The sequence below is a fragment of the Ambystoma mexicanum genome, chromosome 10, assembly GCF_040938575.1.
Source record: "Ambystoma mexicanum isolate Mex_15411 chromosome 10, UKY_AmexF1_1, whole genome shotgun sequence".
Lineage (NCBI taxonomy): Eukaryota > Metazoa > Chordata > Amphibia > Caudata > Ambystomatidae > Ambystoma > Ambystoma mexicanum.
In genome coordinates, this window is record NC_090932.1 from 1,472,907,096 (window position 1) to 1,472,928,793 (window position 21,698).

Consider the following 21,698-nt stretch of genomic DNA (forward strand, 5'->3'; position numbering starts at 1 on the left):
AGAGTGTAATGTGCCTGTTCGTTTCAGTTTTTGTTAATCATTATAACCAGGTACAGTGTCGTTTCCACTTCTTCCAGTTTTTCGTTTTCCAATGACCATGTCACAGTTTTTCCTGCCAATTTGTTTCCCATGCCAGATTTCAAGGTTAAGATCATAGATTTCTTGACGTTCATCTTCATGCTATTTTCTTTTAGATATTTATTGAAGGTCTCAATCCGTCTTTGTAGGCCTATTGGTGTTTGGTCTATAAATACCGCGTCATCGGCATATAGCATCCACGGTATCTTTTTTCCATTTATTTTTGGCGGAAATGCACGAATCTTGTCTTGGGCCGTTTTCATATCGGCCATATATAGCACAAAGAGGAACGGAGCTACTGCAAAGCCCTGTTTGATTCCTCTGGAGGTTCTGATCCTCCTGGAGAGCCCCCCATTGCTTGTGATTTGAACCTTGATTGAAGTGTCAGTATATGATGTTTTAATGGCTTCCAGTAAGTCCTTTGGGCAACCCCAGTTCCTCATTTTTGACCACAGACGTTCTCTATTAATTCCATCGAAGGCTTGTTCGAGGTCAATAAAAGCTAGGTAAAGTTTTTTTTTTCCCAGCTAATGTATTTGCCTTCAGCAGGTTAATCAGAAACAGATTCAAGGCGGTGCCAACTCCACTAACAAAGGCTGTCTGTCTTTCATCTAGGATTTTGGCCTGGGAAGCCCATTTTTTGAGGTCTCTTAGTAGAAGTGATGCAAATAGCTTGCCAATTGAATCTAGAAGCGCTATTGGCCTATAGTTCCTGAGGTTTTCCCGGTCTCCCTTCTTGTATATCGGTACTATATAAGCCTCCGTCCATGTGGCTGGAATTTGTTTTGTTTTCATGATTTGTTGAAATAGGGCATAAATTAGATCAGTCCAGTTCTCACAATTTTCTTTCAACAATTTATTGGAGATGCCATCTGGGCCAGCTGCTCTAGAGGTACTAAGTTTATTTATTAAGATTTGGATGTCATCTTTATCAAAATCCAGGGCCCAAGGGGTCGTGTTGGGAGTCTCTTTTGTGGTTTTTCCCTGGATTTAACCTTCATAGAGAGCAGTGTAATGTTGGAACCATTTCTCTTCTGAGACTTGATTAATACCTATGGCCGATAGATTGAGGTCTCTGTCGTTGAGTAAGTCCCATGTACCTCTTGCGTTGTTAGTAGATATTGCGGCTAGCATTTTTTCAGCATCCCTTTGCATTCTTAGGTAGCTAGTTTGTCGCAACCGGTTCTTATAGGTTTGTTGACTTTTCCTCAAGTTCCTCTCTTTCTGTACAGGTATTCTTTTTTATAAGTCTCTGTTCTGATCTATATTGTTTCCTCCTAGCCACTAGCTGTTCATCATAAGCATGTTTTTTCTTAATGTGCTTACTTTGGGTAGGGTTATACTTGACCTCATAGGCTTTCCGAAGCCATTTGTAATCAACCAGCTCTTCATTTTTGGTTATAGCTTCTTTATATCCTTGTACTAGTTTTGGGATTGCCTGAGTTTTTATTCTTAAGCGATTTCTTCCCAATGAAACCTCAGTTTCCATTAATCTTTCACTTTCTCTGTTCTTATTTCCCAGGCGAGTTCGGTGGCTAACAGACAATGATCACTGCTGGTTTGTTTTACTATTGTAAAGGATTTTATCCTCTCCAACGTGTTCCCTCCAACAAAGCAGTAATCTAGGCATGCTCCTGATTTCCCACTGTGCCAAGGGTTAGCCCCCTCCAGATCTCCCTTTGTCTGTCCATTTAACATCTTCATCTCACAGATTCTCATTTCCTTCATCCATGTTTGTTCTTTTCCTAGTAGATGTTCTATTATTTTGATTTTACCATCTTTATCCAGCAGTTTGATGATTAAGTCGCCATTTAATAATATCAGCTGGTCATTTTCCTCCGTCATGGATTTGTCAATTACATCCATGATTGATTTTAGAAAGATCGCCTGTCCAGGCATATTCTCACTCCAGTACATGTTAATCAAGATAATTTGTTTCGGGCCTTTCGAGTCTTCCGCTTCAGATGTTACTTTGAGCATTTGTACATATGGGTTTGGTGTCAGATGTTCTAATACATTTAGTGGACATTCCAGTTTCTTTAGTATCATGAGACCTCCAAATGGTCTTCCCTTAGGTCCCTTTCTAGCCGGGTTGGTAAAAACTTCATAGCCCTCGCATACTGGAGGTTCACGCAATCATGATTCCTGTATTGAAATGAGGTCATATTTTGCCAAGAAGCAGCTGTCATTCGAGAGCAGGTGTTTGAATCCTCTTGTGTTCCACGAAGCACAGAGGATCGACTTCTGCTCGTTCTCCTTACTCTATTGTTTCTTCTTAGAATGGTGCCACTCTAGCTCTGAGATCGGAACACTGAGGTGGCGTTTTAACGGAAAACCAATCAAAGAAAAGCCAAAAACATGGATAGACTACAAGATGCAAAATCTAACAAACACCTTTTTCTAGAAGGGATTCGAGAAATTGTCATGACTTTATCATCTCAAACAAAAAGCGTGGAAAAAGCGGAGATGAGAAGTGTACCAACAATTGTCGTGCCAGTGAGCAAATTTGATATCCCTCGGCCTACTGATCGTGAAGAACAAAGTCTCACACTTTGGCGGGGAACTTTCTGATACTATATTTTTATCACCCACCTCCTCCTCCTCATCTGTTGACAAGCCGTCGGCGGATCCTTCTGTCGTTATCTCCCTTCTCTCCCTCCAGGCAGAATCAGGCTTTTTGTGGATTTTGGGATTAGCCCTTCTGGAGGCCACCTTGCCTAATAGCAACTAGCGCGGCAGCGGGGACCCCCAGTGAGCCAACCCCCACAATCAGGGAAAAAGCCTTGCTGAAAAAACCCTGATTTTGATGAGATGGTCCGTGGAAGTCGATAAGACTCCTGACGTGAGTTTGTGTAGAAATACAACTTCCAGCATGCAGCGGTAGTGTTGGGTCTGAGAGTAAGATGAGGAGCTGGCTCCGGGAATACCTCTCTACAGAGATCCAGGAACCGAAGTAGGTACCGATGTGAAGTGGCGTTGGACCAGGAAGGAGGGAAGTACAATGTCGGACCCTTGTTTCCAAGCGGGGGAAATCAAGAAGGACAGGAGCGAGGAGAACAATAAAAGGGAAGAAGGGAAGGCAGCTCCGTACACAAGGAGGGAGACGAACGGGGCTGGTAGGCAGGTACGGAAAGGGAAAAACAGAAAAGGAAAGGAGGAACCGGTAACTGCAGAAACGGTCAGGAAGCGTGTAGACCCGAAAAAACACAGGGTTGCAACGCGATGAGCGAGACCTGACGGCCCGTATTTCAGTGTGTCAGGTAGGTGTAAACACTTGACCGCTGCATGCACTTCTTCCGAACGGGTCAATGCTTCCTCCATTGAGTCCATATTTTCCAGGGAGGATGGATCATGACACAAAGGGACATACCACCGGTTATATCTAGCCTGGAAATGATACCGGCAATTACTCAAAAGGCAATGTCGTCCAAAAATGGAAACCGCCAACAAATTCTATGTGAGAATGTTGACATACCTGCAAGATCTACAGATAAAGCTGTTACAAATGCTTTTGCTATATTCGATCCAAATACAACTAAAAAGACTGAGGAAACAAAGGCAACAAATCCACACTAGAAAAATCTAAAAAGCGTCTGCAAAACAAAAAATGTGAAAAATACAGAAAAGAAAAAGATCTGCGGCTCTAGGAGTTTTCTAAGAAATGTAAAAATTCCAGCCGAAGACGAAATACCAAGTACTTCTGCCATGTTAACAGCTTGCAGTAAACCACCTGAGACTTTAGTCCAGCCGGTAATAAGAAAGTCCTTGACTTTATCTGTGTCATCTGATGACTCTAGCCATACCATTGTCTTTAGGTACCTCGAAAAGGAACATTTAAACAAAATAAAAATAACTATAAAAAGAAATCAAAACTCAGCCCAAGCAAATAATACAACTCAAACACCAAAAGACGATCTGAAGTATTGGAATTGGCTAGTTGGCACTCTTGCCATAAAACCGAAATTGTAGCCATCCAAGGAAACCCAAGAATATCAGTGGAAAATAGGAAGCTGGAATACCAGAGGATTCCGCCATCTTTTGAATGATTTCAATTCAACTCTAAATAATCTTGAAATAATATGCATACAAGAATCATGGCTTATTTGATTGGAAGACCTTTTGCGGGCCTATTAACCTTAATTAAAAACGGATCTGGAATAACGGTGATCGAATCTATCAATATAAATCCTTATATACAGGCAACATTAGTGCAATTTCAGTTGAATTACTGAGGCTTATGCAAATTCTATTAATACTGAATGTATATTGGAATCCTCTGAAAAATGAAAGCGAGCAATTTATAATCTAGTTATGGAATGTTTAGACTGTAAAAGAGAAGTGTACCCAGATATGAATATTCTCATCTGTGGTGACTTCAATGCAAATTGTTTTGAGGTAGGAAAGTTGCACAAAATGAAATAAATCAAAAAAATGAACAAAAATGCAAACAGGGACAAATGTGGAATGATGAAATGGATGTGAGGAGACTGCACAGATTAAATGGAAACACGAAGGGGAATATCCCGCCCACCAACACCTGGTCAAATGGCAAATTAAGCAAGACATTGGATTACATGTTTGTTTCGGAACAACTGTTGGCGAAAGTCCGGAGTTTTTGAGTAATATCAGCTATTCGCAGTGATCATGACCCAATTATCGCTGTGATCTCGTACTGGAAGACAAAACAAAACCCGGTATGGGATATTAAAATCGAGTTGGAAACAGGACTGAATCGCTTAAGGTTGAAAAGAAATTATTTTGACACTGTTTTGCAAAATCTGGACAAGTGGCAAACTAAAGAGAAAATGTCTGTTGAATATGACATGTCTTTACAGAATTTCAAACAAAGTACAGGAAAGTATGACATGTCTACGACCCAGAAGTGATAACACAAAAGAAACAATTGCGAAAAGATCTATACGCACTAAAAACTCAAAAAATTAAAGGAACAAGAGAACTGATTCAGAAAAGAAAACAAAAATACAAAAATTGGCAGAAGTCCCACAAAATGCAATTGTTGCAACATGATGCTGAAGCTATGCAAAAAGCTATAAATAACACAAACAGCAGAACATTGTGGGACTTGCTAAATGAGAAACAATCAGCGCAAGCCCTGATGAATCCTATCCTAGAAATTAAATGGGTCGAGCATTTCACAAAATATTTCACTGACACACAAATACCATATTCTCAAAATGAACTAAAAGAAAAAGAAGCCGGACCCTGGAACATCAGCTTTGATAATGAAGATATAAAACTACTAATCTTAAAAGCAAGTTCATCAAGAGCTCCGGTGCCAGACGGCTTATCGAATGCGGTGCTTAAAGAAGATCCAGAAAAATGGGCTCTCTTTTGTGAAAGGCTGTTTAACAGAATTATCAACCAGGGACAAATTCCAAAATCATGGAAGTCGGCCATCGTTGTTCCTATTTTTAAAAAATGAAACCGGATGGAGCCAAAAAATTACCGACCGATCACACTGCTAGACTGTGTCGGAAAGGTTTTTGCTACACTCCTGCTAATGCGATTAAAAAAAATGGATCAAAGAAACAAACATATATGACAAACGCCAGTCGGGCTTTGTTGAAAATGTAGGGTGTAGCTTAAATCTCCTAATATTAGGTTTGATGAAAAAAAGAGCATTTACAAACAAACAGAAACTGTACACAGCCAGCATTGACTTGCGCCAAACTTTTGATATGGTAAACAGAAAACATCTTTGGGAAAAACTTGCCACAAAGGGATGCCCTACTGATCTCCTGAAAGCAATAAAGGAACTGTACGTCAACACTTAATAAGAGTTAAATTAGATCAAGGTGGCAACCTATCAAAAGAAATCAAAATAACGAAAGGCCTAAAGCAAGGCTGCCCGCTAGCCGCTACTCTCTTCTGCTTTTACATTGAAGATCTGCAATAATCCTTGGACAATTGTGGAACATTTCCACCAAGATTAAATGGCAGGCCAGTTAACCATTTACTATATGCAGATGACCCGATTATCTTAGACCACACACAATTTGGTCTGCAAAGAGCTTTAAATCAGGTTGAAAAATACATCGAAAAAAAGGAGTTAGAAATAAATGCAGAAAAAACAGAAATATTGATATTTGGCGACAAAAGATGGAAAAAAGGAAAGAATGAGATATGGTCTGTGAATAAGATGCAAATAAAGCCATGTAACAAAATGAGATACTTGGGTATCCAATTAAGTGGGACAAAAAATGAAGAGCCCTGGAAAAGGATGCTAAAGATGAAAACAAAGCAACTAATTGCTCAAGCAAACATAATTAACAAAGGATATGGGAAATTTTCTCTCCGACCTGTAATAACATTCTACAGACTTAAAGTAATACCAACACTTGCATACGGAGGTGAAACTTGCATGAATATTCCAGAAGATTTCTGGAACGCTTTGGAAGGGCTATTCTGGAAAAATATCCTACCGATACCGAAAGCTACACTAATGACGGTAATTCGCCATGAACTTGGCTTGACTGCTCTACATATATACATTACCTATAACAAGCTGATGTTATAGAGAAAAACAATGAGCAATTTGATGCCTCCTCAATTTGAAATATTCTGCGAAAAAAAACAACTTCACAGAAAAGGCAGTAGAAGAATGGAAAAGAAAAAACGACTGAATCTTGGAAGATGCGGGCCTAGAGAAACAAACTTTAGCATAAACCCCAAAACTAGTTAAAAGAATGTTATGGGCAGAGGACTGGTCCAATACTGAAACAAAAAGAGCATTATCAAAAACCCACATACTCCAAAAAACAAATTGTGGTGTGATGTCCATTATACCGGATTATTTGAGAAAATTTCCAAATCGCAAGCAAAGAGATCTATTACTATGTTTTAGATTGAATGTTCTCCAAAACAAAACCACGAAGGCAAGATACACCAAAGAAAAGATATGCACAAAGTGCAGATTATGTAAACAAAATGAAGAGTCTCTTAGCCATTTGGTGCTATTTTGCACAAAACTAAGAGAAATCTGAAATCTGTACCTAAAAAGCAACATTAAACATCTGTGGTCTAGACTCTGAGAAATGGTGGAGTATAGTATATGACTGTCGAACACCAAGAATAAACTTTGTAACAGTCAAATTCTTAGAACAAACGTTTAAAATGCTAAACCAGTATAGCGAAGATGGTGCAAAGTAAACATCTAAATTTGCATAAAAAGACATAATGTTTTTAATTCATGATTTAATCATTTTTTGATCTGTTTTAATATATATTAAGCAATGTTTGAAATTTGGAGGCTTCTTTTATGCTAAATTTATGTTTTATTGTGTTGCTTTGTTATTCTCTTTTTCTATTTATAATACATTGTAAAAATTTGTGAAAGGTTTGTAATAAACCAGATACACTTAAATAAAAAAAAAATAGATAGGCATTTATCACCCCCTTGTTAAAGTTCAATAAACTCCCTTGAACCATGCCTTCCTTACATGTGGTGTCAGGAGTGGCATATGACTCAATTGAAACAAATTGGGGAACCCCACAATTCCAGAAGCTTAGTCATAGAGCCTCAAACCCCTCTGTTGCCAGTAGGCTTTGATATCTGTAGCATCAGAAAGATTACTATCCCTCCTGGGAAAAGAGGAATGATTCCCACAGACTTAGTTTTGATACCCCCTCCTGGGTGTTATATAAGATTGACCCCAAAACCTGGCCTGGATGTTTGGTATAGACGCTCTAGCAGGCGTCATCGATCCTGACTTCCGGGGGGACATAAAGATTCTTTTACAGAACCATGGTGAAATCCCATTTGAACTACATTGTGGGGACAGCATTGCACAAGTAATTCTTGAAAAGGCTCTATTTCCTCATTTTAAAAAGAGTAAACCAGAAGAAACTGAGAGATGTACCTTAGGCTTTGGGGAAGCTGATGAACCACCCACCACTGAAGAGAAAAGGGAGGAAGAGCTTACCATTATTCCCGACCTGGCTTTCGCCCAGCGAAATGACCCAGTCCTTGCTGAGGCTTTCTTACAAGCAAATCCTGAAGGTGAGGGAGTAGAGAAGAGAAATCTTTTTTTTCTTCTTAAAGCATGGATTGCTATATAGCAAAGAAACATCCACAGAAGGCCCAAGTAAAACTCAGTTGGTAATCCCCAAAACCCATTGGAAGATCCTACTAGTAATTGCGCATTCTCATCTGACATGGGGACACTTGGGACAATCCAAGACCAAGGCACACATCGGTGGAAGGTTTTACTGGCCATGTATCCATGTTGATATAAAAACCTTTATTCAGACATGTGAAATATGTCAGAAAACCAGTACTAACATCCCATTGCCTGCCCCTCTGAATCCTTTACCAATAATACAAGTCCCTTTCTCAAGAATTGGGATGGACATCATTGGATCTTTAGAAACATCTGGACTGGGTAACAAATATGTCCTTGTGATTGTCGACCACGTGGCCAGATACCCAGAGGCATTCCCTATATGGAACAACACAACCCAGCAGATTATAAAGCACCGCCTACCATATTTTTCCAGGGTTGGTTTTCCTAAGGAAATCCAGATGGATCAAGGATCCAATTTCATGAGCAAGCTCATGGGTGAAGTCAAGAAACTGCTCCATATTACCTCCTTATGTACTTCAGTTTACCATCCCCAAACAGACAGATTGGTAGAAAGAATCAATAGAACCCTCAAAATGATCCTACGAAAGTTGGTAGATAAGGACGGGAAGGACTGGGACCATATGATCCCCTGGGCACTATTTGCAGTAAGGAAAACCTCTCGGGCATCCACTGGATTCTCTCCTTTTGAATTTATGGTAGGGAGCCTAGAGATGTCCTGGACATGCTCCTGGAGACCTGGGAAGAAAGAGAAGAGGCACCCATTTTCTTTTCCCAAACTGCTACCAGATTGCGAGAACATGTGAGACTTGTTCGAGATATAGTCTATACTCCTATGGAAAAGGCCCAAATCCAACAAAAGTCCACCTATGGCAAAAAGATAAACTTAAGATTGTGTTCCATAGGCCAAAACGTGTTGGTTCTCTTGCCTACCTCAGAATACAAACTTGTTTCTAAGTGGCATTGGCCATATGAAATACTGGAACAAACAGGAACCTGTACCTATAAGGTAGCACAACCTGACAGGAAACAAAAGATCCATCTATTTCACGTAAATCTCTTAAAACAGTGGAAGAAAAACCTGTCTGCCACCAATACCACAATACTATCCTGTTGGGCACCAGAATAAATAGATAACTTTGAATTAATTCCTCAAGAGCTATCTAATCAACAAGAAGATTTAAAGAATTTAGTTATATCATTTCACAATGTATTCTCGGAGAAACCATGAAGAGTGTAAGGCACTTATCACTACATTAAAACACCCAAGGGAAAACTGGTCCATCTGAAACCTTATAGACTTCCGGAAGCCCGTAAACAGATAGTGGTTGAGGAAGTGAATACAATGTTAAGAGTGAATATTATCGAACCCTCTTCAAGCCTATGGTCCTCCCCTATCATATTGGTCACCAAGCCTGACCAATACTGGAGGTTTTGCAGAGATTGCCGCCAAGTCAATGCCATTTCCATTTTCGATGCCTATCCCATGCCGCGCATTGGCAACCTGATTGATAAACTCGGAAATGCCACTTTTCTATCAACCCTAGACTTACCAAAAGGCTACTGGTAGGTCCCGGTATATGGACCTGATAAGGAAAAGACAGTTTTCTTGACGCCCCTCGGACTGTTCCAGTTCAACGCCCTCCCCTTTGGCTTACACAGGGCTCCAGCCACATTCCAATGACTTATGGACAACATATTACAGCCGTACTCTAATTATCGTCATTTATAGCAAAACCTGGGAAGACCATATTTTCCATCTCTTTACTTTTATGAGAGCCCTCAGAGCAGCTGGCTTAACTTCCAATCCATCGAAATGCAGACAGGCCCAATTAGCCATGAAATACCTTGGCTTCCTTGTAGTGAGTGGTAGTGTCCAACCTCAACACTAGAAAGTGAAGGCTGTCCTAGATACCCCTACACCTAAAACTAGAACAGATCTCAGAGAATTCTTAGGGTCAATCGGTTATTACTGTAGGTGTATCCCATACTTCTCAGACAGAACAGCTAGGCTAACGGACAAATTAACGAAAGCGGAACCCCAGAAAATTCATTGGACTGACTAGGATGATATATGTTACAACAACCTAAAACAAACCCTATGCCAGAACCCGATCCTAAAAGTAGATTTCTCAAGGGAATGTGTATTGCAAACAGACGCCTCCCTTACTGGGCTAGGAGCAGTCTTGTCACAAATTTGCAATGTATTGGAACATCCCATCTTATTTATGAGTTGCAAACCTTTCCCATGTGAAGACACTGACTCTGTGCTGGAATTAGAGGCCCTTGCCATCAATTGGGCCATTTTCCACCTTAGATACTACCTCCTTGGAAGAAAGTTCACATTTGCCACAGATCATTCTCCACTAGTTTGGATTAGCCAGCGGAAGGATTCTAACCCTCGAGTCATACGATGGTTCTTAGACCTGCAACCCTACTGTTTCACTGTGGAGCACTGAAAGGGCAAATCCCAAGGTAACGTGGATTTCCTCTGTTCCCTGTGAAATAGATGCTGCTACATCACATAGGGGAAGGTTATGTGAGAAACCTAAAGGTGGCCAGGACACGGCCATCGCTTTTGTATCCAGTTCCTGGGGGTGGACCAGTGCGGGAGGATCATCTGGATGGGGGTCTTGTGGGAGTGGGACACCGGATGATGAGACGCAGTATCGCCCCCCCTCCCTATAACACCTTTTCACTGTCCTACCAGGTGGGATACTTAGGAACTCAACCTCCCCTCCCCTTTTACGACACAAACCCTTTCTCATGGACAGCTCACTGTGAGAAAAAACAGACTAACACCGGAGCTGTATACCTGACACATCCCAACACAATGGTCAGGCAGAGTCAGACAGTTACTGATCATTACACACACCTGACTTCCATTGCACTTCCCCACATGGATAAACGGTGGAGCACAAAAGCACACTCTGAGTGAGGCAAAGCACACGAGGAAGCAGCAGTTCCAAGATGGCAGTTTAATACGAGGAGGAAGATGGCCAGACCAGAGAGGGTTGCCAGGAGGGAAGTGCCCTTGACCTTTTTCAGAGGAAGACTGTTACTTTCACAAGCCTTTGAGAATAAGAAACATAAGACATGGAATTAAAGCTGAAGAAACCTGCATTGTGTGTTGTAGGTACTCAGGGCTCTCCTGCGTCTATAGCCAAGGCAGGGAAGGAGCGTTTGCCGCTGTGGTACTGTCCTTTGCTCCTACAACAAAGCAGTGCAAGTAAAGTCAGCACAGCCGGGGAGTCAGGGAGACTGATAGCAGACCAGTCTGTGTTAGAACCAAGGTTGCAAGTGGCAACATTGTAAGGAGAAATCTGAAGAGAACCTAGTGTGAAGCAAATGTGACGAGCGACGCAAGTAATTGAACATCAAAGGGGTGACTAAACCTTTGGAGCCAAGATAGATACCATATACAAAGTGGTCCGGCGTCACATCGGTGCTCATTTGAAGGTCACTGTTAGGTATCCAACTGAGAGGTGGCAAATGTAAAAGGAATTGTGAAATTGAAGTGGTCCTTCAACGGGTTAAGCTAAACCCTGTGCACATTTGAAAGTCTTCCATAGTTAATACGAACTGAAATTGATCTGTGCCCGACTGAGGAAGAATTGTGTAAGAGGAAGGATCTAAGCCCAGCTGAGTGGGATCAGGGGTGAACCGTGAGTCACCCGAGAATGAATATTCTCTGAACAGTGGAGAAGGGGATCTGAGCCTGGAAGAGGGGGGGATCCAAAGTATCGATCATTGTATAAAAATGGATCAGAGCCTGGCTGGGGGGAGTCCAGGGTGAAGAGTGAATCACCTGACTTGAGTACTTGTAAGAGGAAAGGAATTTTTTGTTTGTTTTGGTACAACAGCCCTTTGAATAGACTTGGGCACAGGAGGCCATGATGCTGGTAAAGGAACTGTATCCTCGTGCCGAAGAAGCCCGGAAATGTACTATGCCTGAGTGAAACGCCTTGTCCCGTGCTGAAAATGTGGGGAAGGGAAGCCAACGGCATGAACATCCAGAAATATAATTTTTGTAAACAATTATTTCTTTTTCATAAACACTACCCGGAACTATTTGTATTTGGAGGTAAGGATTGGCAATAGTTGTTTTTTTAGTATAGTCCCTTTTATTTGACGAGACTCCACTAGGACTACATGGTCATAGCTTGCTACCATCTGTAAATTTAGAATTACATAGGCGTTTATCACTCCTTGTTAAAGTGCAATAAACAACCTTGAACTTTGGTCACTTGTGCCTGTCTTACTGTCAATACCATGCTTTCCTTACACTATCTTGTGATGCAAAGTATATTTCATACCATAGGAATGAAACGCCATGATAATATCACATGGTTGCATTCTCGGGCTACGGTGGAGTGGACCCACCCAATGAACCCGGTCCAAGCTATTACCTTTTTATACAATTTCTTCGAAGATATATCCAAACATTGAGATTGCCCAGTTTCATAAACACTGACCTTCTGTGCCCTCTGGAACTCTCAGGTTCTCATGTAGATGACAATTTCCTAAAACCTCGATGGTGGCTAACAGGAGTTCTATATTTAGTTTAGCATTGGTTATTTTATCTTGTGGGTGCGCCAGATCTTCCTGCAGGGACTGTACTGAGGTTTCCGTGACTCACGTGCAGGTGTCTATATGCCGGAGTTCTTGGGGGAGGTCTGTTATTATTATTGTTTTACAAATGTCCGCTGTGGCTGTTTTGATCTATTGCTTTAAGGATGTGGTTATGTCCTCCTTAAGTAACCCTAAGCATTCACGAAGGTCCTTCTTAGGCACAGCTGTATGTGAGGGGTCAGATTGATTCTTTCAAGCTCCTTCCATTTTATCCTTTCACTCTTGCTCATTCACTCTGTTTTGGTTGTTTTTCTCTGCTGACCAAAGTGCTTTTAGCGGTTATGTCCTTTTGGTAGGTTTCCTCGACAACATTAATTTTCAAGCAGGAGTAGCATTTCTCATTTCTAAGTACTGACTGAAACTAGTTCTTGATTTTCAGCAAGCTGCAGTGATGTGGCTGTTGCTCATCACATAGCTTGTATGATTGGCGATTTTAACTTCCTCCTCGTTTGTACCCCAAGGAGACAACCCAAGATGCAGTGGGTGCATTATGTGCCCGATAAGTTCTTATTTATTCCCTAAGAGCAATAACCTCCTGTTCATGGGTGCCATAAAGCACTCATCTAGCAGCCTATCACTGGCTCTTTATGTGGGTAGTGTGATGAATCCTGTGGAGTCATCACTAATCCCCAGCCGAAAGTCTCCTCCCATGTGGCCAGGGGAAGGCAGCTGCTACCTGATCCTGACCCTGGGGTGGCATTCTGAGGGTGGATCACATGGGAGGAGATGGCTGTCGGGGGAGGTGATTGCTCAATGAGGAGAGATGCAGTATTCTTCCCCTTTCTGTGAAGAAGACCCTCTGATTCCAGAGTTTCTAATGGCATGTTGTCACTATTCAGAACCTTTTTATTGTGAGAACTTAAAACCTACTTCTGTTAAACATCTTAAACAGAAATGTATACATTTCTCACATATACACAACGCCTCTAAAACACATGTGCCATCTGATGTTTAGGATGATGGTTATCTAGAGAAAAGTGTTCAACTATGTAACTTGAAACAGTGTGAAAATCTTGTGGACTCCAATTCCAAGAGGCTTTGAGTACTGGGATGAAGAAGAGGAGTGGGGAATTAATATTGAACAACAGTAATACCAAGTGTAATATGCAGTCTTGTTGTCAATCACTCAGTCAGCTGCACAGGACATTTCAACTTGAAAATCACCTACCGGTGAAAGAAGATGAAGGCGAAATCGAAGCAAGCAGCAGAGAACATGGAACGCGTAGCAGCCGCAGAGGCAGAATTACGGATAAATGCTGTGCTGGAATGCAGAGACGCAGGCTGCCACCTGGGGGTGAAAGGTGCCGGAGGAGAGGAACTCTGATAAACTCATAGCGGGAGCTCTGGAGGGACCACTAGATGAGAAATCTTCACAGCGGGACCGGAGAGGATGCGGTCCTGCGAAGTGGCAATGTTTCCATCGTCAAAGCAATACAAAGTCGACGCAGAAACCGAGAGAGACCTGACCTGATGGGAAAAGCCTACCAAACAGAAAACCTCTGCCGCAGCTGCACGTTGAACCAGTGAGTCGACCCAGAGGAGTTGGGGGTGCCAGGACGTGCCCACAAGTTATTAAACACTTGCAGACATATTTTGAATATCGACCAAGTAGATTTGAAGCACAAGGGCAACAGTGGTACAAGTCTTCTTAAATGAGATGTCAGTTAGGGAAACTTGGGAACCACATTGCGATAAGCCAAAATACTTTAAAGAGGAAATACAAGAGCAACACCTGTACAATTCTGCTTATGTGAAATGTCAATTTTGAAAAACCTGGAACAAGCATTGCCAAAAGCCAATCTATATTAAGAAGGAAGTTGACAGACAGAACTTAAGCAAACCCCCATATATGGGATGTCCGGGACTGTGAGAAACCAAAAGGTGTCTCACCTGCTAATCCCAGGGGACTTGTCCTCCAGGTGGCCAGGACATGGCCATCGTTTTTGTTTTTTGGATCCAGTTCCTGGTGGTGGACCAGTGCGGGAGGATCACCTAGGTGAGGGGTACTCGGGCAGTGCAAGGCATAAATTAGTTTTCAAAAACTGATTAGCAGAGTTTGCTAATTAAATGTTTTTTGATTAGCAAACAGACCCATTTGATTAGCAATTTCGTACTGATATTGTTAATGTCACAAGACGTTATTTGTACCCACAACATGACATGAGCAACAAACAGCAGTTATACGTACTGCTGAAATAAGACATTAGTGAGAGGAGTCAGGCCATGCCAATTCTTTACATTTCAGCTAGACCTCCAGGTTGGGTAACTTAGTTTACCTATTCAGCCTAAGAGAAATGCACTCAAACCATAGGAACGTAGGACAACAAATTTGAAATGAGATTTCTGTCAAATGGTGCATGTTACTACAAACCCACTTTATGTTTGGCACAATGCTGCCTCCCAGAGGCCAGCCATGCACAGTGAAACTTATTTGATATTTACTACAAACAAAGATGTTAAATAAAAGTTTCAAACTTCTCTTGTAAATGCCACTCGCCCTTCATAAAATCTACTTGACTATGCGATTGGGCGAAAAGACTTTGCGAGCCATAGATAAGTCTGTAAAAGGTTAGCTGCATGAATGGACACAAATAGATATTATCAAAAAAGCTCTGAAAACAGTGTTTGGTATTGAAGTAGATCTGTAGATGTACAGACTGGATGGAACTTACAGGTCACTACTTTGCGTAAGCCTCTAGTTTGCTTTGTGTATTCATTATGTAAGAGGCAAGAAAGAGACTAAGCAGAGTGGATTGAGTAGCAGGAAGTGAACTGGGCAAACTAGATGGAATATTGTAGTTTGTGGTCATCTCACTTTCAGGTACCTGGTATAAAGCAACAGGGTGATCATATAGAATATCAAGGAGTATGGGTTCACTCATGGGTTGAGCACCAGTTGCAAGATGTATGCAACCTGCAGGTTACAGAAAAAGGTTTGTCATCAAAAGCATTTGATTATGTGATCATGTGTATTTTCAAAAGTGTTCACTCGTCAATATGGTGCATCTTCCCCAACAAAATGAAATATAGTTGACACTACGACATTTAGATACACTAACCTAACCATTCCTGTAAAGCATGGAGATGATGCAGTGTTTTACAGTATCAATACTGTAATTATGCATTATGTAACAGCTTAAATTTTAGGAAAGGAATTGCATGACTATCTTTTAAAAAAAAATATGAAGTTGACACAAACATCTTTTTGCCAGACAGGATATAGAAAGCTTAATAAAAGTATCATCCTTATTACTTCTGGATTGCAATTATTTGAACAAGAAAATAATTCCTGCCTAGCACTCTCATACATGCCTTTGGCACTCACGAGTAGAGGAGACAATTACTGCTGCACTTTCTCTGCATTAGTACTTGAAGTGAACAGAGAATAGAGGGTGAAGAGAGTACCAAGGGTAAGATAGGAATGCAGGGCGAGCTGTGATTTCATTGAAGAGGGCAACTTAAATAGCTGAGTTTTCTACACAAGTGTCCATTTGATTAGCAAAGCTACATAATTGCATAGCAAATTGCTATGCGACGCTGCTTATTTTATGCCTTGCAGTGGGAGCGGGATACCGATGGTGAGACGCGGTATCCCTCTCTTCCCTGTAACATCTTTATCCCATCATACCCGATGCGATATTTAGAAACTCAACCCCCTCCCCTTTTCCTGTACAAACACTTTCTCATGGACAGCCCACTCTGGGAGAAAACAGACTCACACTCGAGCCTTGTACATGACCTGTCCCAACACTATGGTCAGGCAATTATCGACAATCACTCACACCTGACTTCCATTACGCTTCCCCACACGAATAAAAGGCGGATAAAGAGAGCACACTCTGAGCAAGGCAAAACACACAAAGGTACAGCACTTTCAAGTTGGCAGTTGAACGAGGGGAGAAAGACGGCCAGTCACGAGAGGTTCGCAACAGGGGCAACACCCTTAACCTCATTGACAGGAAGCCGTAACTCTCAAGAAACCTTCAAGGCAGAAAACGTAAGACCAGGAAATAAGGCTAAAGAATCCTGCATTGTGTGTCAGAGATATCGAGGGTCCTCCCGTGTAACTGACCAAGATGGGGAGGAGCAGCAGACGATGTGGTATCGTCCTTGGTTCCAAGAAAAAAGGAGCGACAGAGAACAACACAGCCGGTGAGTTGGGGAGACCGGTCTGTGTTGAAATAGTAGCAAGCGCCAACATTGTAACGTGAGCTCTGGAAGGAACATTGTTAAACGCGTGTGATGAAAGGTGCGAGTTCAGATAAATTGCTGGTGAATATTTAAACATTAGAAGAAAAGATACAATATCGTTGACAGAGTGGTCCGGCACTGTGAATGTGCTCAATCGAAGGTCTCTGTACGGTATCTTGACTAAAGGAAACAAAAGCAGAAAAATAATGTGAAGTGTAAATTGTGTGAAGTGAATTGAAGTTGTCCTGCAACGGTTTAAGCAAAACCCATCGCACATTCGAAAGTCTTCGATTCTGATATCAAAAGTGGATCTGAGCCCGGATGAGGGGTATCCATGGGGCAAGCCCAAACGAGGGAGACCAAGTTTGGAATCTTGTGTAAACAGGGTCTGAGCCCAGACAAGGGGGATCCATGGTCTGAGCCCAATTGAGGGAGACCAAATTGTGAACATTGTAGAGTAGGGGTCTGAGCCCGACGAGGGTAACCCGTGGTCCGAGCGCGAAGGAAGGAGACCAATCTTGAACTTCTGAAAGTGAAACCTTAACAAAGGAAAGGAACATTTGTGTTTTGTTTGCTGCATCAGGCCCCCTGCATTGAGAGATTATCATTGTGAGCGAGACTTTAGCGGTAGGCACTGATGCCTATGTGTTGAACTGTTACCTCCTGGCCAAGAAGCTAGAGTGTGTGAAGCCTACACATGCTGCTTTGTCCCGTGCTGAAAACGTGGGGAAGGCAAGCTATCTGCTCAACTATCCTGACATATTATTTCTTGAACACTTTTCTTTTGCATACATTGTTATCCCACACCATTTTGTATTTAGAAGGATTGGCAATAGGTTTATTAGTATAGCCTCTTTTGTTTTGGCAGACTCCACTAGGACTGTGTTATTATTTTATGGTCGTACCTAGCTCCCATTCGTAGACTTCGGTTTAGATAGGCATTTTACCAACCCATTGAATTCAAATAAACACCCTTGAACTGTGATCATTTGTGTCTGTCTTTACTGTTTGGCACCCTGCCATCCTTACAGGAAGCTGGAACAAGTTTTACCTTTCGACAAAGTTCAACCAATGAATAAGTACAACTATGGTATACTTTTAAAAGTAAAGTGAACATTTGGGCAGGCTGGAGGGCCATACATGCGAAAATAGCGATCCTACAAGATACGCACCTACTCCAGCGAGATGAGTGTAGGATGCGTAGTAGAACATTCCCTCTTCAGTTCTTTGCCTCAAGTCAATCCAAAACGAAAGGGGTGGCAATCCTGTGTAGCAGGGACCTAGGCTTCCAAAAACGATCTGTAATGCAGGATCCGGAAGGCAGATATTTGGGTGTGAAGGGCACAGTCAATGGCCAAATGTATTCTATCCTAGCAGTATACGTCCCCAATGAGAGACAGGACCAGTTCATCCTAAAACTACTTCAGAGGGTGGGGGGATGGGGGGAGGGCAGAATGATAATAGGTGGTGACTTTAACTGTGTAATGGACCCAAAAATGGATAAAACACTCCCTTCAACAGCTGCAGACCAGCGCAATAGACAAGCCCTGGGGAAATTCTTTAGAGACCTGGAGGTCATAGAAACATGGCGGTTTTTCCACCCAGAAAGACAGGAATACACACACTATTCAGCGGTGCACAGGGGGTACTCAAGAATTGACATGATCTTGGTTTCCTCCACCTTGATCCCCTATGTCAGGAAAATAGAAATTGGGGTCCAATGCTTTTCAGATCATGCCCCAGTGGTGTCCACCATAGAATTGCAGAGACCGGTACACAGGCCCCGCCCACAATGGAGGCTAAATGAAACAATTTTGAGGGATACAGCGCTCAGGGCCCACATAGAAGAAGTCATAAGAAATTATTTCCTGGAAAATGACAATGGGGAAGTAGACTGGAGGGTGGTGTGGGACGCGGGGAAAGCAGTTATTAGAGGTGAATTTATAGCACAAGCAACGCAATATTATAGGGAGAAAGCCCTCATAACGCATAAATTGGTAGAAGAGGTAAGGAATGCAGAAAAGCTCCACAAGACCCGTCAGACGATTAGAGCCTGGCGGGACCTTAAAAAGGCCAGGGCTAAACTAGAAAACCATTTAGCCGACAGAACAGCGCAAATTCTGCTAAACACTAAGCAATCATATTACATACATGGGGGGAAAGCGAATAGATTTCTGGCGGCTAAATTACGTAGACAGAAGGCATGCAATTACATTACCCGGTTAAGAAATAGTAGTGGGGAGCTGCAAACGGGAGATGAGGAGAAATTAGAAACGATGGTCCTCTTCCATAAAAACCTGATGTCTAGCGAGAACTTGAACGCTGTGGAACAAGTGTCCTATTTGTCAGTCATAAAACTACCACAGATCTCGGAACAGCAAAAAGAAATTTTGGGTGTCCCTTTCACTACACAGGAGGTGGGAGACGCGATAGCCGCGCTACCTAGGGGAAAGGCACCGGGTCCAGATGGCTTGGGAAATGGGTTTTATAAAGCATTCCTGGCGCAGCTAGCAACCCCCCTCACTCGCCTTTTCAATCTAATTAGGGATAGGGGAGCGGTGTCAAAGGACATGGGTCACTCGGTCACTATTTTACCCCTAAAGCCCGGAAAAGATCTGGTAGAATGCTCTAGTTACCGCCCTATAGCTCTCCTCAATACGGACGCGAACATTTATGCTAAAATACTTGCAAATCGGTTGGTGTCAGTATTGCCCGAGATAATACACGCAGACCAGGCGGGCTTTGTACGGGGGAGACACACTCAGGATAATGTCAGGCGCGCAATCGACATCATAGACTGGGGGACCAAGGAGACACAGAAATTTGCTATTGCTGCACTTGACGCCACGCGCGCATTCGACAGCATAGACTGGGAGTACCTACGACTAGTGCTAGAGGGTTTTGGATGTGGGCCGACATTCATCAAGATGGTTTTGGCAAACTATCAGCACCCTTCTACGCATCTAATGGTGAAAGGCTGCACATCAGAAAGAATCGATAGTCGGAGAGGTACTAGGCAGGGGTGCCCTCTCTCCCCTCTCATATTTGCCATGGTTATGGAGCCGTTTGCCCACAGGATTAGGGAGGACCTGGGAATTAGAGGGGTGCGAATAGGGGAGACCCAAAATAAAATCACCCTACATGCAGATGATATTATGCTTTACATAGCTGACCCAATGCACACACTGCCCAGAATTATTAGTGAATTGCAGGAGTTCGAAAAGATATCAGGGTTTACAATAAATGATCTCAAATCCAAAGCATTGAACATAACGGAAGGTAGCGAAAACATAGCACTCCTGAAGGAGCGCTATCCCCTACAGTGGGAAAGGCAGTCCCTGAATATCTGGGAATCCGTATCACTAGATCCACAAAGAACCTGCTCAGAGCAAACATCACGCCTTTATGGAAGCACCTGCAGGAAGACCTGCAAAGCTGGGATGCTCAGGAACTATCGTGGTTTGCTAGTATAGCGGCGATAAAAATGACCCTGATACCCAAACTATTATACGTAGTGAGCTCAACTCCAGTGGTGATCCCCCCGAATCTGATCCGGGAACTCCAGCGGGCTGTGTTTAAATTTATCTGGGGGAGCAAAAAGCCATGAGTCCCAAAAAGGATCATGATGCGCCCACCGCTTCTGGGGGGGGCTGGGAGTCCCGGATATAGGGAGGTTTGTTTTGGCAGCTCAACTCGCACCAGCATTGAAGTGGGCGGGTGGTGACCCCCTCCCGAGGTGGGGCGAAATAGAACAGTCCGCGACAGACATCCTGCTGGGCATGCTACCTTTCCTGGGGCCAAAGGTTCCAGAAAAGGGAGGTATCATTTTGGAGGCCACAAAAGCGACTTTACACACTTGGGATAGGGCCATCCGGGGTAGGGGGGTTAAACAGGGATTGGGCCCGCTGTCCCCTATAGCGTTTAATCCAGATTTCTCACCCGGGCTTCATAACCGTTCTGGGACGTTTGGAGGGGAGCAGACGTAGTGTCCCTACAAGACATGTATCAGGATGATACCCCACTATCCTTTGAGACATGCAAACAAAGATTTGGCATCACTGAGCGTCATTGATTTAAATATATACAATTGCGTCACTGGATCACGCAACCTGAGGTAAAAAGGGCTGGGTTACGACCCCCAGTAGGCCTAGAACTCACATTGCGGGAGGGGTCGCATGATAAAGGGATCGCTAGACTGTACAGGCTACTAGATAAAGCGCAAATAGACGACACCCTCCAATATATGAAGGACTGGGAGCGGGACATAGGGGAGGTGATTACACAGGAAGAATGGTGTCCGATCTGGAGGAGGGCCCACAAATTATCAAAATCCACGGCAATTAAAGAATCTTCATACAAACTATGCTATCGTTGGTATCTTCCCCTGAGTAGAATACATAAAATGAACCCCGCGTACCCTCCAGAATGCTGGCGTCAGTGCGGGGAGAGAGGTGACTTGCTTCACATGTGGTGGTCGTGTCCTAGGATAAAAGTGTACTGGAAAGAAATACTGAGCCTTATCAGAGACATAACCGGCGCAGACCTACCATGGTCCCCGAAAATCATCCTGTTGGGGGCAGTGGCAGATGGCATATATGCAGCCTCAGGGAATAAAGCGGCCCTCATTACCCACCTACTGTCTGCAGCAAGGATGACAGTGGCTCAACGATGGAAGACAGTGGAAAGCACCACTGC